General features: G+C 39.4%; 1 non-coding gene across 1 annotated transcript; it reads left to right on the top strand.

Annotated features, from left to right (window-relative positions):
- Positions 1-14,445: 14,445 nt before the first annotated feature.
- LOC112739528 (small nucleolar RNA R71) lies at positions 14,446-14,553 on the top strand. The gene has a single exon (XR_003170462.1). It is a non-coding gene; the product is annotated as a small nucleolar RNA R71 (small nucleolar RNA).
- Positions 14,554-18,735: the final 4,182 nt, after the last annotated feature.

Raw genomic sequence — 18,735 nt, 5'->3', positions numbered from 1 at the left:
TGTCCTTATGCTGGCCTTAGGTTGGTTATTTAACCACCTTTTAGCTTGATCTTTTACAGCAAATGGAAACAGTAATAGTCTGTAGACATCCTGATCTATTTCCTTATCATGTACTGTGTCAGCAATTTGTAAAAATTGTGCCAGAAACTCTGTAGGTTCTTCCTGTGGAAGACCGGAATACTGACAACTTTGATGCACCATGATAATGAGCTGAGGATTCAACTCAAAGCCACTGACTCCAATGGAGGGTATGCAGATACTACTCCCATATGAAGCAGTAGAGGGGTTAGCATATGACCCCAGAGTCCTCCTAGACTGTTCATTTCCACTTAGATCCATAATGGAGAAAGGGAGATGATGTCAAATAAGAAAAATTTATTTTTATTTATTTATTTATTTATTTAATTCGAAAATGAAATAAATTAAAATAAAATAAACAAAAATGGTTGAAAATTTTCAAAAAAATGAGGAGAGAGAAAGCGGTTAGGAAGTTTTAAAAAGGATATGATGATTTTTGAAAAAGGTTTTAAATTTTAATAAAAAAATCTGAATTTTTAAAGGTAAATTTCAAAAATTTGCATTAAAATAGAGAGAAAAGATATTTTTGAATTTAAAGAGGAGAGAGAAAAATAATAAGATGGCACAAGATTTAGGATTTTTAGATCTGATGCTCCTTATTTTTGAAAATTTTGGAGGGAAAACACCAAGGATCACCAAACTTAAAATTTTTAGAAAACTAAACTAAAATTTTCGAAAACCAAAAGGGAAATCAACAAGAAAACACCAAACTTAAAGTTTGGCACAAAATTTAATAAAGAAATTATTATTTTTGAAAAAGATTTTTAAAAAGAGTATACCAAACTGCCACGGACTTAGACCAACGCTCTAGCCAATTGGGCAGTAAATGTAATACTTGTTTTGAAGAAGTATAAAATTTTAACCACGAACAATAATAAGAGACTCTAAACCAAAAAGAAAAATTTTCCTAATCTAAGCAACAAAATAAACCGTCAGTTGTTCAAACACGAACAATCCCCGGCAACGGCGCCAAAAACTTGGTGCACGAATTGTGAATCACACTTTTCACACTCGTACCACTAACCAGCAAGTGCACTGGGTCGTCCAAGTAATACCTTACGTGAGTAAGGGTCGAATCCCACGGAGATTGTTGGTTTGAAGCAATCTATGGTAACTTGCCATTCTTAGTCAGGAAGTCAATTATATTTATCAGTTGAGTTGCGAATAAACAAGAGAGCATGGATTAAAGGTTACTTGTTATGCAGTAATGGATAATATGTTGGAGTTTTGGAGATGCTTTGTCTTCAGAATCTCTGCTTTCCTCTGTCCTCTGATTCATGCACGCACGTCCTCCTATGGCAAGCTGTGTGTAGGTAGATCACCGTTGTCGATGGCTACCATCCATCCTTCCAGTGAAAAGGGTCCAGGTGCGCTGTCACCGCACGGCTAATCATCTGCAGGTTCTCAGTCGTACCGGAATAGGATTTACTATCCTTTTGCGTCTGTCACTATGCCCAGCACTCGCGAGTTTGAAGTTCGTCACAGCTATCCAATCCCAGAATCCTACTCGGAATACCACAAACAAGGTTTAGACTTTCCGGATTCTCATGAATGCCGCCATCAATCTAGCTTATACCACGGAGATTCTGATTAGGGAATCTAAGAGATATTCATTCAATCTGATGTAGAACGGAAGTGATTGTCAGACACACGTTTATGGATTGAGGAAGGTGATGAGTGTCACTGATCATCACCTTCTCCATAGTTAGGCGCGAATGGATATCTTAGATAGGAACACGCATGTTTGAATGGGAAACAGAAATACTTGCATTAATTCATCGAGACATAGCAGGGCTCCTCACCCCCAACAATGGAGTTTAGAGACTCATGCCGTCAAAGAGTATAAAGTTTTGATCTAAAAAATGTCATGAGATGCAAAATAAATCTCTAAAAGTTGTTTAAATACTAAACTAGTAACCTAGGTTTACAGAAAATGAGTAAACTATAACAGATAGTGCAAAAATCCACTTCTGGGGCCCACTTGGTGTGTGCTGGGGCTGAGACTAAAGCTTCTCACGTGTCTGGGGCTGTTTTGGGCATTAAACGCCAGCTTTGGATCCTTTTCTGGCGTTAAACTCCAACTTGCAACTTGTTTCTAGCGCTGGACGCCAGAATTGGGCAGAGAGCTGGCGTTGAACGCCAGTTTACGTCGTCTATCCTTGAGCAAAGTATGAACTATTATATATTTCTAGAAAGCCCTGGATGTCTACCTTCCAACGCAATTGGAAGCACGCCATTTGGAGTTTTGTAGCTCCAAAAAATCCATTTTGAGTGCAGGGAGGTCAGAATCCAACAGCATCAGCAGTCCTTTTTCAGCCTGAATCAGATTTTTGCTCAGCTCCCTTAATTTCAGCCAGAAAATACCTGAAATTACAGAAAAACACACAAACTCATAGTAGAGTCCAGAAATGTGGATTTTGCCTAGAAACTAATGAAAATAAACGAAAAACCAACTAAAACATACTAAAATCTATATGAAATTAACCCCAAAAAGCGTATAAAATATCCACTCATCATGCTACTTCCACAGTTTCCTGGGTTTGGATTGATGTAAGAGCCTAAAACTCTTCTATCCTCCCCAGCATGATTTGCTCGACCTCTTCCGCCATGGTTGTGAGCCTCTTCTTCATGATGGTTTTCCATGTTTTCTTCCATGTTTGGTTCAAAGTATTCCTCAAAGTGTTCCTCCTCTTCTTCACCACCTACTACACGTTTTTCTCTTGCCTCCCTCCTTAGTCTAAGGAAGGTTCTCTCAGGTTCAGAATCAAAGGAAGTTGAAGCCCCGCTTCTTCTCCCTGTCATACAACCAACAAGTACAAGCAAAGAGAATAGGTGCAGAAAGTATATCTGTCAGAATTACTGTTAGTGTGAGTGATGCAATATATCAAACAATTAGTGGGTTAGTGCGATGAAGTGTAAATAACAAAGAAAAAGTAGGGGGAAGGGAAGAAATTAACTGAAACATGAAGTAAATAACTCAAACAGAAATTTAAATCAAACAAAAATAAAATGCTCAATCTAGTTATCCTCCAATCTAATCATTGTTGATGCACAATCAATCCCCAGCAACGGCGCCATAAACTTGATGCACGGAAAACTTGTCTCGCAACAAATTTCCTTCGGCAAGTGTACCGAATTTGTCGTCAAGTAAAAACTCACAATAGAGTGAGGTCAAATCCCACAAGGATTGATTGATCAAGCAACTTTAATTAGAGGAATGTTCTAGTTGAGCGAATCGGAAATTTAGTTGAGAATTACAGAAAGTTAAATGCGGGAAAGTAAATGACAGAAAGTAAATTGCAGAATCTTAAATGGGAATGGGGGAATTGATCACAAATGTAAATGACAGAAATTAAAGAGAATGGGTAAGATCAGAAATGGGGAGTTCATTGGGCTTAGGAGATGTTGCATTCTCCGGATCAATCTCATTTTTATCTCTTCCTTAATCAATGCACTCATTGATCTCCTTGGCAATCTTAAGTGAATGAATTATAATTTCTTGTAATTGAATCTCTACAATCTTGATCAATAGCCAATTCCTTGGTCAATTGCTCATGAGAAGAGATGAAGTATGGTCACTGATTATACCACATGCATTTCCCAAATCAAGTATTGAGAGGATTATAGTCACATATCCATCCAAACCCAATTTGGTCCAGCATGAGAAAGTATTTCTAGCCTGATCTCTTCATTCCTCTTCCAAGGTTCAGAAGAGATCCAAGTATGAATAGTTTCTTTTCCAAGATCACTATCCAATTGGATGAAGATCGAAAGCTTTCAAGTAAAATCAAGAGAAAAGATAGAAGAAGAATAATGAAAACTAGTATTGATCCATCAAATTACAACAGAGCTCCCTAACCCAATGAAAGGGGTTTAGTTGTTCATAGCTCTGGAAAATGAAAACAAAGATGGAGAATACATAATGAAAACTAGAAGTGCAGAGAAAGTAAATACAGGAAGTAGTTCTATGCTATTTTCCAACTCCCGGAACTCCCAAAATAATTCAAAGCTACTCCTATATATACTACTCTTCTCATCTTCTAGTTGGCTCTTCAAGTCTTGGGCCTTTGGATCTTGAGTTTGAAGCAGTTCTTTTCTTCATTTGGGCTTGGCTTTACTTGCAGAGAGAAAGTGTGAAATGGGCAGAGACTTTAGCTCAGGGCGTTAGGGGTGTTAACGTTTAGTGAAAATATGAGTTCGAGAACGTTAGTGACAATCAACTTTCTCACTAACATTCCTAAGTAAAAGCCACGTTAACTTCAACGTTAGTGGCACAAACGTTGCTACTAACATTGCCTCTAGGTCCTTCGCACACGTTATTAGGGCTTAACTTTCCCAATAACGTTGAAAAGCCCCCCTTGCTCCTACATTAGAGCCCACGTTAACTTAGTTAACGTGGCTCTTTAACGTGGGCTTGCCATCCTTCGAGAACGTTAGTGACACTCAACATTGTCACTAACGTTCCAATGTGCCCCCATGTCTCATGTTAGAGCCCATGTTAACTTAGTTAACGTGGCTTTTTAACGTGGCATTGCTTAGCCATCCCCAACGTTAGTGACAATGTTGAGTGTTACTAACGTTGGCTCATCTTTTACTCATCCATGTTAGCTTCCACGTTAACTAAGTTAACGTGGCTCATAGTGGCTTGTGTGGCTCCTTCCAACGTTAGTGACAATGTTGAGTGTCACTAATGTTGGCCATCACCTTCTTCTTTCACGTTAGCCTCCACGTTAACTAAGTTAACGTGGAAGTCAACGTGGCTCCTTGGGGTTGTGTGGTTGCTTCCAACGTTAGTGACAATGTTGGGTGTCACTAACGTTGTCGACCACCCTTGCCTCTTCACGTTAGCTTCCATGTTAACCAAGTTAACGTGGCATTGTGCACTTAGGCCAACGTTAGTGACAATGTTGAATGTCACTAACATTTGCTTCCTTTCCCCCTTTTAACGTTAGAGGCCACGTTAACTAAGTTAACGTGGACTCTAACGTGGCCACTTATGAGCATTGGCCAACGTTAGTGATAATGTTAAGTGTCACTAACGTTGGCTCAAATTTCCTTCTTCACATTAGAGTTCACGTTAATTTAGTTAACGTGGACTCTTAACGTGGGTAATGATGGCTTCGAGAGCGTTATTGGCAGTCACTTTTCTCATTAACTTTGCAAGTCACCTCCCATTCCTTGCTTCCTTTGGTCCTGAAATCAGGCAATAGAGTGCATCAAAGTTCTAGTCCAAGTCATGGGTAATGCAGCATACAATTTGTCACTAAACTCATGCAAAATCCTCATGAAATCATGTAAAATGCACAATGTATGCTTGAATCCAGGTGTAAGTGAATATCTACCCAAAACTAGCTTATTTCCTAAGAAAATGCATGAAACTACCCTAAAAACAGTAAAGAAAAGGTCAGTGAAACTGGCCAAAATGCCCTGGCATCACATACCTTGCCAAGAGCTTTCCTAGTTATTAATTTACTTTCTTGCCATTTTATTTCCTTGTCCCTTATTTCAAAAACCCAAAAAGATACTATCTCATAACCAATTATAAGTACACTTCCTTTCAATTCCTTGAGAGACGACCCGAGGTTTAAATACTTCGGTTTTTTTTATTGGGTTTGCTTAAGTGACAACCAAATTTTTGTATGAAAGGATTCTTTGTTGGTTTAGAAACTATACTAGCAACGAGGATTTATTTGTGAAATTCTTTACTTAAGCTGCAGAGTGGGGGATTCATTCATACAACATTCATTCACATAATTTTAGGTTTTAGATGTAGTTTTCTAGAGTTTAGGATTTTAGGTTTAGCTTTTCTTAAATTCAAATTTCTACTTTGCTCTAATTTAGTTTTCTTCTACTCTTATTAGTTCTAGAATTTTAGTTTATCTATTTCTCTTGTTGGTTTATTTGTTCCCCAATTTGGTTTATGAACCCTTCATGTTAGATTTAATTTTATATTTAATGCAAATTGAGGTATTTCATGTTTATTGCTTTTTACTTTAATTGTTATCATTGATGCTTGCAATTATTGGTTTTAGATTTTAAATTCCCTATTACTTTTCTATGTCTTCATGTTATGCCTTCCAAGTGTTTGATAAAATGCTTGGCTGGATTTTAAATTAGCTTTTTATGTCCCCTTGGCTTTGGTTGAGTAATTGGAGACTCTTGAGTTGTCAAACTCCTTTGTTGATTGATAATTGAAAGTTTCTGGTTGATTTGGATACCTCTAAATCTAGTCTTTCCTTCGGAGTTGACTAGGACTTGAGGAATCAAATTGATCTGTCCACTTGACTTTCCTTTAGTTAGAGGCTAACTAAGTGGGAGCAATGACAATTCTCATCACAATTGATAAGGATAACAAGGATAGGACCTCTAATTCTCATACCTTGACAAGAGCTTTCTCAATTATTAGTTTATTTTCTTATCATTTACATTCGTTGTTCAACCATTCAAAAAACCGAAAAAGATACTTTTCCACAACCAATAGTAAAAACACTTCCCTGCAATTCCTTGAGAGACGACCCGAGGTTTAAATACTTCGGTTTATTTTTATTGGGTTTGTTTTAGTGACAACTAAATTTTTGCATAAAAGGATTATTGTTCGTTTAGAAACTATACTAGCAACGAGAATTTATTTATGAATTCTTTACTATCAAAAAATCCATTCATCAAAATGGTGCCGTTGCTGGGGATGTGTGGGAAACATGGGAGGTGCAGTACAGAATTAGAAAGGATGGGAAAGGGTAGTGCCGCACAGAGATGGCGGCGCAGTGGCTGTCTGCGATGGAGCTTGGGGTTGGCGAAGGCGGGCAGGGTTGAGAAAACAGAGAAGAAGAAAAAAAGAAGAAGAGGAAAGGAGGGAGAAGGGGGGTGGTCGGCGGCGGTTCGCTGTTGCCGGACTGAGCATTGATGGGTTGTTGGTGGTGGTGAGGGTGGCAATGGAGGGAAGAGAAGAAATTGGAACGTTGAGGGAGAAGAGATTGGGTGACGCGAATGGGTTAGGGTTCTCGCGTCAGGGGTTAATGAAATCAAATCCACGCGTACGCGTGGATTACGCTTGAGCGTGGATGAGGCAAAAATGCATCGACGCGTACGCGTCGTAGACACGAACGCGTGGATGGAGATAAATGAAGATGATGCGTACGCGTGAAATATGCGTACTCGTCGACTGAAATCGTGCTAAACACACGAATCCAGCGCCGTTTTGGCGTAATTCTCTATTCAGAAATAAGGGGGTAAAATTTTGCGTGCAACGCGTGCACGTCGCGCACGTCCACGCGTGGTGTGCTAAAATTGAAATTGACGCATACGCGTCGGGGACGTGTACACGTGGGCCAAGTTATGCTTTTTGCACACCAGCCGCACAATTCCATCACAACTTTCTATTCGTTGGATGGAAGCGCCGAATTGGGATCAACGCCCACGCGTGGCCTACGTGCACGCATGGGTTGGCCTTTTTTGGTATGCAGAATGCAGAATGCAGATGCTGATACAGACATTATGAATGAACGCTAATAAAAATAGAATAAAATAAAACTAAGGATAAAAATGAAAGATCATACCATGGTGGGTTGTCTCCCACTTAGCACTTTTAGTTAAAGTCCTTAAGTTGGACATTTGGTGAGCTCCTTGTCATGGTGGCTTGTGCTTGAACTCATCCAGGAATCCCCACCAATGTTTGCAATTCCAATAGCCTCCGGGGTCCCACACTAGGTACATAAAGCCTTCGATCAAGTTAAAGCAAGTGACAAGGCCCCAGGAGTGTTGATTGTTAGAATGAATTCCGGGGTCCCAAACCTTGCTTTTGCACCCTTCTTCTTGTTGATCATTGGTGCACGAAATTGTGATCTCCATCCTGGTAATGGCTCCAAAGCTTGGTGCTCTGATCTTAATTCATAATTGTCACAACTTCGATACAACTAACCAGCAAGTGCACTGGGTCGTCCAAGTAATACCTTACGTGAGTAAGGGTCGAATCCCACGGAGATTGTTGGTATGAAGCAAGCTATGGTCACCTTGTAAATCTCAGTCAGGCAGATATAAAGTGATAATGGTGTTTTCGAATATTATATAATAAAATAGGGATAGAGATACTTATGTAAATCATTGGTAGGAATTTCAGATAAGCGAATGGAGATACTTTTTGTTCCTCTGAACCTCTGCTTTCCTGCTATCTTCATCCAATCAGTCTTACTCCTTTCCATGGCTGGATTTATGCAAGGGCATCACCGTTGTCAGTGGCTACATCCCCTCCTCTCAGTGAATAATATGCTCACGCACCCTGTCATGGCACGGCTATTCATCTGTCGGTTCTCGATCATGCTGGAATAGGATTCACCCTCCTTTTGCGTCTGTCACTAACGCCCAGCACTCGCGAGTTTGAAGCTCGTCACAGTCATTCAATCATTGAATCCCACTCAGAATACCATAGACAAGGTTAGACCTTCCGGATTCTCTTGAATGCCGCCATCATTCTAGCTTACGCCACGAAGATTCTGGTTAGGAGATCTAAGAGATATTCATTCTAGCTTAATTCATGTAGAACGGAAGTGTTTGTCAGGCACGTGTTCATAGGGGAGATAGTGATGAGCGTCACACATAATCATCACCTTCATCACGTTCTTTGGTGCGAATGGATATCTTAGAAGCGAAATAAGATGAATTGAATAGAAAACAGAAGTACTTTGCATTAATCTTTGAGGAACAGCAGAGCTCCACACCTTAATCTATGGAGTGTAGAAACTCTACCGTATGAAAATACATAAGTGAAGGTCTAGGCATGGCCGTGTGGCCAGCCCCTATGGTCTAACAACAATGCGTTCAAAGATGGTCAAAAAGACGTCTAATACAATAGTAAGAGGTCCTATTTATAATAAACTAGTCACTAAGGTTTACATGAGTAAGTAATTGATGCATAAATCCACTTCCTGGGCCCACTTGGTGTGTGTTTGGGCTGAGCCTGAGTGTTGCACGTGCAGAGGCCATTTGTGGAGTTGAACACCAGTTTCTGTGCCAGTTTGGGCGTTCAACTCTGGTTTTGGATCCTTTTCTGGCGCTGGACGCCAGATTTGGGCAGAAGGCTGGCGTTGAACGCCAGTTTACGTCATCTATTCTTGGCCAAAGTATGGACTATTATATATTGCTGGAAATCCCTGGATGTCTACTTTCCAACGCAATTGGAAGCGCGCCATTTCGAGTTCTGTAGCTACAGAAAATCCACTTTGAGTGCAGGGAGGTCAGAATCCAACAGCATCAGCAGTCCTTTTTCAACCTCTGAATCTGATTTCAGCTCAAGTCCCTCAATTTCAGCCAGAAAATACCTGAAATCACAGAAAAACACACAAACTCATAGTAAAGTCCAGAAATGTGAATTTAACATAAAAACTAATGAAAACATCCCTAAAAGTAACTAGATCCTATTAAAAACATACTAAAAACAGTGTCAAAAAGCGTATAAATTATCCGCTCATCACAACACCAAACTTAAATTGTTGCTTGTCCCCAAGCAACTGAAAATCAAATAGGATAAAAAGAAGAGAATATACTATAAATTCCAAACTATCAATGAAACATAGCTTCAATCATATGAGCGGGACTTATAGCTTTTTGCCTCTTGAATAGTTTTGGCATCTCACTTTATCCATTGAGGTTCAGAATGATTGGCATCTATAGGAACTTCAGATTTCGAATAGTGCTATTGACTCTCCTAGTTCAGTATGATGATTCTTGAACACAGCTTCTTTATGAGTCTTGGCCGTGGCCCTAAGCACTTTGTTTTCCAATATTACCACCGGATACATAAATGCCACAGATACATAATTGGGTGAACCTTTTCAGATTGTGACTTAGCCTTGCTAAAGTCCCCAATTAGAGGTGTCCAGGGTTCTTAAGCACACTCTTTGTTTTTTTTTTTTTTTTGCTTTGGACCTTGACTTTAACCGCTCAGTATCAAGTTTTCACTTGACACCTACACGCCACAAGCACATGGTTAGGGACAGCTTGGTTTAGCCGCTTAGACCAGGATTTTATTCCTTTAGGCCCTCCTATCCACTAATGCTCAAAGCCTTGGGATCCTTTTTATTTGCCCTTGCCTTTTGGTTTTAAGGGTTATTGGCTTTTTCTGCTTGCTTTTTCTTTTTCTTTCTATTTTTTTTTTCGCCTATTTTTTTCTTCTCCTTTTTTTTTTTTTCTGCAAGCTTTGTTCTTTGCTGCTTTTTCTTGCTTCAAGAATCATTTTTATGATTTTTCAGATTATCAAATAACATGTCTCCTAGTCATCATTCTTTCAAGAGCCAACATATTTAACATTCTTAAACAACAACTTCAAAAGACATATGCACTGTTCAAGCATTCATTCAGAAAACAAGAAGCATTGTCACCACATCAATATAATTAAACTAAGTTCAAGGATAAATTCGAAACTCATGTACTTCTTGTTCTTTTGAATTAAAACATTTTTCATTTAAGAGAGGTGATGGATTCATAGGACATTCATATCTTTAAGACAAAGTTACTAACTACTAATGATCATGTAATGAAGGCACAAACATAGATAAGCACATAATACAGAAAATGAAAAATAGAGAAAGCAAGAACAAGGAATGAATCCACCTTAGTGATGGTGGCGTTTCCTTCTTGAGGAACCAATGATGTCCTTGAGCTCTTCTATGTCTCTTCCTTGTCTTTGTTGCTCCTCCCTCATTGCTTTTTGATCTTCTCTTATTTCATGAAGCATGATGGAGTGCTCTTGGTGTTCCACCCTTAGTTGTCCCATATTGGAACTTAATTCTCCCAGGGAGGTGTTGATTTGCTCCCAATAATTTTGTGGAGGAAAGTGCATTTGAGGCATCTCAGGGATCTCATGGAAATGAGCTTCTTGCGCCTCTTGAGCTCCATGACTGGGCTCTCTTGCTTGCTCCATCTTTTTCTTAGTGATGGCCTTGTTCTCTTTGATGAGGATATCTCCCTCTATGTCAATCCCAGCCGAATTGCATAGGTGGTAGATGAGGTGAGGAAAGGCTAACCTTGCCATGGTGGAGGACTTGTCAGCCACCTTGTAGAGTTCTTGAGGTATAATCTCATGAACTTCCACCTCTTCTCCAATCATGATGCTATGGATCATGATGGCCCGGTCTATAGTAACTTCAGACCGGTTGCTAGTGGGAATGATTGAGCATTGAATAAACTCCAACCATCCTTTAGCTATAGGCTTGAGGTCCAATCTTCTTAGTTGAATCGGCTTGCCTTTGGAGTCAATCTTCCATTGAGCTCCTTCTACACATATGTCCATAAGGACTTGGTCCAACCTTTGATCAAAGTTGACTCTCCTTGTGTAGGGGCGTACGTTCTCTTCCATGTATGGCAAGTTGAACGCCAACCTCACATTCTCAGGACTAAAATCTAAGTATTTCCCCCGAACCATTGTAACATAGTTCTTTGGATCCGGGTTCTTACTTTGATCATGGTTCTTGGTGATCCATGCATTGGCATAGAACTCTTGAACCATTAGGATGCCGACTTGTTGGATGGGATTTGTTATAACTTCCCAACCTCTTCTTTGAATTTCATGTCGGATCTCCGGATACTCATTTCTTTTGAGTTTAAAAGGGACCTCAGGGATCACCTTCTTCTTGGCCACAACATCATAGAAGTGGTCTTGATGGGCTTTGGAGATGAACCTTTCCATCTCCCATGACTCGGATGTGGAAGCTTTTATCTTCCCTTTCCCTCTTCTAGAGGATTCTCCGGTCTTAGATGCCATCAATGGTAATGGAAAAACAAAAAAAGCTATGCTTTTACCACACCAAACTTAGAATATTGCTCGCCCTCGAGCAATAAACAAAAGAATAGAAGAAGAAGAAGAAGAAATATGGAGAGGGAGAGGGAGATGTGGTTTCGGCCAAGAGGAGTGTAGAGGGGTGTGTTGTGTGAATTTGATGAAGAATGGAGGTCTTTATATAGGGAAGGGAGGGGGGGTTATTGTTCGGCCATATGGGTGGGTTTGGGTGGGAAATTGGTTTTGAATTTTGAAGGTAGGTGGAGTTTATGAGGTAGGTTTATTGGGAAGGGTGGGTGGATGTGAGTGGTGAAGGTTTAGTGGGGAAGAGAGATTGAGGTGATTGGTGAAGGGTTTTTAGGGAAGAGTGTTTATGGGGTTGTGTGAAAGAGAGTGGTGAGAAGAAGTGAGTGGAGGTAGGTGGGGATCCTATGGGGTCCACAGATCCTGAGTGGATCCTGTGGGGTCCACAGATCCTGAGGTGTCAAGGCATTTACATCCCTGCACCATTAGGCATGTAAAAATGCCTTTGTACCCAACTCTGGGCGTTCAGCGCCAGGTTGGTGGCCATTTTGGGCGTTCAACGCCCATTTGTGTGCCATTTCTGGCGTTGAACGCCAGAACCATGCCTGTTCTGGCGTTCAGCGCCCAGAAACTGCCCATTTTGGGCATTCAGCGCCAGAACCATGCTCTGTTCTGGCGCTGAACGCCAGACAGATGCTCCTCCAGGGTGTGATTTTTCTTCTGCTGTTTTTGATTCCGTTTTCAATTTTTATATTTATTTTGTGACTCCACATGATCATGAACCTAAGAAAACATGAAAAACAATAAAAATAAGAATTAGATAAACATTGGGTTGCCTCCCAACAAGCGCTTCTTTAATGTCAATAGCTTGACAGTGGGCTCTCATGGAGCCTCACAAATGTGCAGAGCTTTGTTGAGACTCTCCAACACCAAACTTAGAGTTTGGATATGGGAGTTCAACACCAAACTTAGAGTTTGGTTGTGGCCTCCCAACACCAAACTTAGAGTTTGACTGTGGGGGCTCTGGTTGACTCTGCTTGGAGAGAAGCTTTTCCTGCTTCCTCTCCATGGTTGCAGAGGGAGATCCTTGAGTTTTAAACACAAGGGAGTTCTCATTCCATTGAAGGACTATTTCACCTCTGTCAACATCAATCACAGCTCTTGCTGTGGCCAGGAAAGGTCTTCCTAGGATGATGGATTCATCCTCTTCCTTTCCAGTATCCAGGACTATGAAATCAGCAGGGATGTAAAGGCCCTCAACCTTTACTAATACATCTTCTACTTGTCCATAAGCCTGTTTTCTTGAGCTGTCTGCCATCTCTAATGAGATTTTAGCAGCTTGCACACCATAGATTCCAAGTTTCTCTATTACAGAGAGGGGCATGAGGTTTATTCCTGAACCAAGGTCACACAGAGCCTTAAAGATCATGGTGCCTATGGTACAGGGTATTATGAACTTTCCAGGATCCTGTCTCTTCTGAGGCAATGTCAGTTGATCCAGATCACTTAGTTCATTGATGAACAAGGGGGGTTCAACTTCCCAAGTATCAATGCCAAATAATTTGGCATTCAGCTTCATGATTGCACCAAGAAACTTGGCAGTTTGCTCTTCTGTAACATCCTCATTCTCTTCTGAAGAGGAATACTAGCTCATGAAGGGTATAAGGAGGTTCAATGGAATCTCTATGGTCTCTAGATGAGCCTCAGAGTCCTTTGGTTCCTCAGAGGGAAGCTCCTTATTGATCACTGGACGTCCCAGGAGGTCTTCCTCCTTGGTATTCACGTCCTCTCCTCTCCTCACAGGTTCGGCCATGGCGCTTATGTCAATGGCCTTGCACTCTCCTTTTGGGTTCTCTTCTGTATTGCTTGGGAGAGTACTAGGAGGGATTTCAGTGATCCTTTTACTCAGCTGGCCCACTTGTGCTTCCAGATTTCTAATGGAAGACCTTGTTTCATTCATGAAACTTACAGTGGCCTTAGATAGATCAGAGACTAGATTTGCTAAATTAGAAGCATTTTGTTCAGAGTTCTCTGTCTGTTGCTGAGTGGATGCTGGAAAAAGGCTTGCTATTGCTAAACCTGTTTCTTCCACCATTATTAAAGCCTTGTTGGGGCTTTTGATCCTTCCATGAGAAATTTGGATGATTTCTCCATGATGTGTTATAGGTGTTTCCATAAGGTTCACCTAAGTAATTTACCTCTGCTATTGCAGGGTTCTCAGGATCATAAGCTTCTTTTTCAGAAGATGCCTCTTGAGTCCTGTTGGATGCAGCTTGCATTCCATGCAGACTCTGAGAAATCATATTGACTTGCTGAGTCAATATTTTATTCTGAGCCAATATGGCATTCAGAGTATCAACTTCAAGAACTCCCTTCTTCATAGGCGTCCCATTACTCACAGGATTCCTTTCAGAAGTGTACATGAACTGGTTATTAGCAACCATGTCAATGAGTTCTTGAGCTTCTGCAGGCGTTTTCTTTAGGTGAATGGATCCACCTGCAGAAGTGTCCAGTGACATCTTTGATAGCTCAGATAAACCATCATAGAATATATCCAGGATGGTCCATTCTGAAAGCATGTCAGAAGGACACTTTTTGGTCAACTGTTTGTATCTTTCCCAAGCTTCATAGAGAGATTCACCTTCTTTCTGTCTGAAGGTTTGAACATCAGCTCTAAGCTTGCTCAGCTTTTGAGGAGGAAAGTACTTGGCTAAGAAAGCCGTGACCAGCTTATCCCAAGAGTTCAGGCTGTCTTTGGGTTGAGAATCCAACCATAATCTAGCTCTGTCTCTTACAGCAAAAGGGAAAAGCATGAGCCTGTAGACTTTAGGATCTACTCCATTAGTCTTAACAGTATCACATATCTGCAAGAATTCAGTTAAGAACTGAAAAGGATCTTCAGATGGAAGTCCATGAAACTTGCAGTTCTGCTGCATCAGAGAAACTAATTGAGGTTTCAGCTCAAAGTTGTTTGCTCCAATGGCAGGGATGGAGATGCTTCTTCCATGTAAATTGGAATTAGGTGCAGTAAAGTCACCAAGCATCTTCCTTACATTATTATTATTTTCGGCTACCATCTCCTCTTCCTGTTCGAAAATTTCTGAAAGGTTATCTCTGGATTGTTGTATTTTAGCTTCTCTTAATTTTCTCTTCAGAGTCCTTTCAGGTTCTGGATCTGCTTCCACAAGAATGTTCTTATCCTTGCTCCTGCTCATATGACAAAGAAGAAGGCACAGAAAAATAATAATAATAATAGAGATCCTTTATACCACAGTATAGGGATCCCTTTGTGAGTGGAAGAAAAGAGGGGGAGACAAAGAATGTGATGTAAAGGAAGAAACACAACTGTACGGATGGAAGAGATGTGAGATGAGATGTTAGGATATGAATGAATAAATAGAATGAGATGGGGGAGGGATAATTTTCGAAAATTATTTTGAAAAAGAGTTAGTGATTTTCAAAAATGGATTTTGAAAAATGTTAGTAACTTTCGAAAATTTTTGAAATCAAAAATAAAAAATAAAAATAATTAGTTAATTAAAAAGAAATTTTTGAAAAAGAGGGAAAATATTTTCGAAAATTAGGGAGAGAGAGTTAGTTAGGTAGTTTTGAAAAAAAACAAACAAAAAGTTAGTTAGTTAGTTGAAACAAATTTGAAAAGATAAGAAGTTAGGAGGTTAGAAAAGATATTTTGAAAAGATATTTTTGAAAAAGATAAGATAAGAAGATATTTTAGAAACTAATTTTGAAAAAGATTTGATTTTTAAAATCTCAATTAATGACTTGATTCATAAGAAATCACAAGATATGATTCTAGAACTTAAAGTTTGAATCTTTCTTAACAAGTAAGTAACAAACTTCAAATTTTTGAATCAAAACATTAATTGATTATGTTATTTTCGAAAATTTGGTATAAAAATAAGAAAAAAATTTTTGAAAAATATTTTTGGAATTTTCGAAAATAACTAAGAATTTTGAAAAAGATTTGATTTTTGAAAAAGATTTTGAAAAAGATAAGATTTTCAAATTGAAAATTTGATTTGACTCATAAGAAACAACTTGATTTTAAAAATTTTTGAAAAAGTCAACTCAAATTTTCGAATTTGATGAGAGAAAAAGGGAAAGATATATATTTTTTTTTATTTTTGAATTTTTATGATGCAAGGGAAAAACAAGAAAAATGATGCAATGCATGAAATTTTTAGATCAAAATAATGAATGCATGCAAGAATGCTATGAATGTCAAGATGAACACCAAGAACACTTTGCATGTCAAGTTGAACATCATAGACACAATTTTGAAAAATTTTTAATGCAAAGAAAACATGCAAGACACCAAACTTAGAATTCTTTAATGCTTAGGCACTAAGAATTCAAGAATGCATATGATAAACATGAAAAGACACAAAACAAAAAATCATCAAGATCAAACAAGAAGACTTACCAAGAACAACTTGAAGATCATGAAGAACACTATGAATGCATGAAATTTTCGAAAAATGCAAGATGCACATGCAATTGACACCAAACTTATAACATGACTCAAGACTCAAACAAGAAACACAAAATATTTTTGATTTTTTATGATTTTCTAATTTTTTTGGATTTTTCTTTTATATTTTTCGCATATTAAAAGGAAAAATAAGGATTCCAAAAATTTTTAATATGAATTCCAGGAATCTTGCCATGTTAGTCTAAAGCTTCAGTCCAGGAATTAGACATGGCTCACTAGCCAGCCAAGCTTTCAAAGAAAGCTCCAGTCCAAAACACTAGACATGGCCAATGGCCAGCCAAGCTTCAGCAGGTGATCATGGATCAGCAGCAGGTGGATGAGCAACAACTAAGTTGCTCTTGATAACAAATTGCAAGCCTCAGTCCAAATGAATTTAGACATGGCTTTACAGCCAGCCAGGCTTCACATGCTTCATGAAACACTAGAATTCATTCTTAAAAATTTTGAATAAATTTTTGAAAACATTTTTATTTTTTTCGAAAACAAAAGAGAAATTTTTTTGAAAATATTTTTGAAAGATTGTTGAAAAAAAACGAAAAGAAAGTTACCCAATCTGAGCAACAAGATGAACCGTCAGTTGTCCAAACTCAAACAATCCCCGGCAACGGCGCCAAAAACTTGGTGCACGAAATTGTGATCTCCATCCTGGTAATGGCTCCAAAGCTTGGTGCTCTGATCTTAATTCATAATTGTCACAACTTCGATACAACTAACCAGCAAGTGCACTGGGTCGTCCAAGTAATACCTTACGTGAGTAAGGGTCGAATCCCACGGAGATTGTTGGTATGAAGCAAGCTATGGTCACCTTGTAAATCTCAATCAGGCAGATATAAAGTGATAATGGTGTTTTCGAATATTATATAATAAAATAGGGATAGAGATACTTATGTAAATCATTGGTAGGAATTTCAGATAAGCGAATGGAGATACTTTTCGTTCCTCTGAACCTCTGCTTTCCTGCTATCTTCATCCAATCAGTCTTACTCCTTTCCATGGCTGGCTTTATGCAAGGGCATCACCGTTGTCAGTGGCTACATCCCCTCCTCTCAGTGAATAATATGCTCACGCACCCTGTCACGGCACGGCTATTCATCTGTCGGTTCTCGATCATGCTGGAATAGGATTCACCCTCCTTTTGCGTCTGTCACTAACGCCCAGCACTCGCGAGTTTGAAGCTCGTCACAGTCATTCAATCATTGAATCCTACTCAGAATACCACAGACAAGGTTAGACCTTCCGGATTCTCTTGAATGCCGCCATCATTCTAGCTTACGCCACGAAGATTCTGGTTAGGAGATCTAAGAGATATTCATTCTAGCTTAATTCATGTAGAACGGAAGTGTTTGTCAGGCACGTGTTCATAGGGGAGATGGTGATGAGCGTCACACATAATCATCACCTTCATCACGTTCTTTGGTGCGAATGGATATCTTAGAAGCGAAATAAGATGAATTGAATAGAAAACAGAAGTACTTTGCATTAATCTTTGAGGAACAGCAGAGCTCCACACCTTAATCTATGGAGTGTAGAAACTCTACCGTATGAAAATACATAAGTGAAGGTCCAGGCATGGCCGTGTGGCCAGCCCCTATGGTCTAAGAACAATGCGTTCAAAGATGGTCAAAAAGACGTCTAATACAATAGTAAGAGGTCCTATTTATAATAAACTAGTCACTAGGGTTTACATGAGTAAGTAATTGATGCATAAATCCACTTCCTGGGCCCACTTGGTGTGTGTTTGGGCTGAGCCTGAGTGTTGCACGTGCAGAGGCCATTTGCGGAGTTGAACGCCAGTTTCTGTGCCAGTTTGGGCGTTCAACTCTGGTTTTGGATCCTTTTCTGGCGCTGGACGCCAGATTTAGGCAGAAGGCTGGCGTTGAACGCCGGTTTACGTCGTCTATTCTTGGCCAAAGTATGGACTATTATATATTGCTGGAAAGCCCTAGATGTCTACTTTCCAACGCAATTGGAAGCGCGCCATTTAGAGTTCTGTAGCTCCATAAAATCCACTTTGAGTGCTGGGAGGTCAGAATCCAACAGCATCAGCAGTCCTTTTTCAACCTCTGAATCTGATTTCAGTTCAAGTCCCTCAATTTCAGCCAGAAAATACCTGAAATCACAGAAAAACACACAAACTCATAGTAAAATCCAGAAATGTGAATTTAACATAAAAACTAATGAAAACATCCCTAAAAGTAACTAGATCCTATTAAAAACATACTAAAAACAGTGTCAAAAAGCGTATAAATTATCCGCTCATCAATCATCATTTTTCCACTTGGGTGGTAAGCAACCTGAATTCTCACTGAGATACCCAAACAACTTCAGAGACCCATTCAGTCAAGCTCTA

Source organism: Arachis hypogaea, chromosome 13 (genome assembly GCF_003086295.3).
Source record: "Arachis hypogaea cultivar Tifrunner chromosome 13, arahy.Tifrunner.gnm2.J5K5, whole genome shotgun sequence".
In the NCBI taxonomy this organism is placed as follows: domain Eukaryota; kingdom Viridiplantae; phylum Streptophyta; class Magnoliopsida; order Fabales; family Fabaceae; genus Arachis; species Arachis hypogaea.
This window is presented reverse-complemented; position numbering and strand designations above follow the sequence as displayed.